The sequence below is a fragment of the Heloderma suspectum genome, chromosome 6, assembly GCF_057233095.1.
Source record: "Heloderma suspectum isolate Gila_16-S chromosome 6, 16-S_ref, whole genome shotgun sequence".
Taxonomy (NCBI): Eukaryota; Metazoa; Chordata; class Lepidosauria; order Squamata; family Helodermatidae; genus Heloderma; species Heloderma suspectum.
In genome coordinates, this window is record NC_139463.1 from 100,674,078 (window position 1) to 100,676,106 (window position 2,029).

Below are 2,029 nucleotides of genomic sequence, written 5' to 3' on the forward strand. Positions count from 1 at the left end.
ATGGAATTGCAATGCTGGTGGGAGATCAATGTTAGTTGCGTGCGTCAAAACTGAATACAACATGGCTGCCTGAAGGCATGGCCCCGTAAGACCATTAATTCTAGAGTCTAAAATTACCTATCTGCAACACTGAAGAACAGGTCGCTATCCTCCAGCCCGTTCATACCATCAGCAGAATCTAGTGGTATGATCAAGTGGTGTGATTCAGGACTTTACCACTATAGGATTCTGCTCCGGAGTTGTAAATTGAATTATCTCCTAAGGAGCAGGGAGGGGAGACTCTAGGTCAAAAGCAAAATAGAATGTACAAGGGATTGTTATATATACAGTCATGTTACATACATGCAACTCTACTCCCCGACAAACACAGCCTAACTAGTGTAGCCCAGGAAAAGCTTTTCCTCTAGTTTCTATTGAACATATAAAGCGTGCAGCAGAGCAACATTTGACAGATGTAGCTTGCCATGTGACCAGGCTGAAGGAGCTTCCAGACAAGGCTTTTACTGTGCAATCACACTGCCTCATTCATGGAATTTTATGGGAGGTCGAGACATCCTCTTCCACTTGTACTTCTCCCCCGTTTTCCCACCACTTCTTCCATCTTTTTTTTTTTTAACCAGAAAAATATCTGTTAAGGAAAAATACAGCCAGAAAAGTGTTTTAGCACTACTTTAAAAATGGACTGAAAATAAATGGGTGATAAAAATGACACCAATTGCAAAGAGGATAGTGAATGTATGCTGAGCTGTGATAGGTCTAGCTTCCCAATAAGTCACTACCTATGTTAAAACCATGCTTCTTAAAAAGATGGAAGAGTAACACTAAGGGCACTGGTGTCAGTGAAGCATAGTGTGATGTACACATGGAAAAACTGCAGTATCGCCCAATAGTGGGGAAAGGCAATTGCAATTGCACATGTAGCTTACAGTGGAAACGCAATGATTTATTAGCGCTAAGATCTGCCTGTCTCCTTTACCTCCAAGGAGGAAAAAAGTCAGACAGGCAAAAAACAAACAAAACAAGAAAGCTTTCATCTTCTTGGTTTTAGACTTCCGCAAGCCCCTCCCCTCACCACTGCGACTGGATGGTTCTCTGCGGAAAGAACATCTATCACAACGTTGAACACTTCTCTAAAATGTGTTTGAGTTGAAGATTGTTTACACAATGTCAATCTCCCTTTCCCAGTTTTCTCTCCACCCTCCTTGTAACATCCACCTGACCTATTCAGGGGAAAATAAAAGCTAAAATGGAGGGGGTGGGGAATGAATCAATATAGGCCAATTTGAAACTCAGGCATTTATTTATTAATAGTAACAAATGAGCCCCTTTCATTTTGACTTCTCTTCTGTTAAAGAGCTAATGCACACCCCTATCCCATATACTCCACTTTTTGCACCAGATACCAGATTCCACAGAGAAAACCAGGGCCAACTCCATGTTGGAAAGAGACCAGGGTTTTCTGGAGGGCTCCATCTTTAGTCAGTGGGCCCTGGCAGGCTTATCTAGCTGCGGTGGCAGCACTCCATGCGGCGTTGAGCCGTTGTGGCTACCCACCCTTTGAATTTCCCAGAATGCCTCAGAATGATGCTAGGCCAGGGGCATTGTGGGAAACTGAAAGGGTAGCTAGATCAAGCCACCTGGCTTTGCTCCAAGAGCTGGGCCAGAAAAGGGAGAGTAAAGGGGCCCCATGGTAGGGATCAGCAGTGGGCCTGTGAGTGCCCTGGTACTTGCCCAAAGATCCAGGTACCAACAGTGGCCCTACACAAAACTGTATATACATAATGACTGAAGATTAATCACTCTGCTTAGAATGATGAGATGCAAAGGAAGGCCTCAGCTCCTGTGGAAGAGGGAATTTCAGTATGTGAGTGTAGAGCTACAAGGATAGAACACCCACACTAAATGATGTGCCATCCTCCAGATAATGCTGACAGACAGAAGCCCTGTTTTAATTGCAGTCACTCAGCCTCTCAATGGCTGGATGTCTTGAGTTCCTTTGTAGAAACAAAACAAAAGGGCATCACACCAG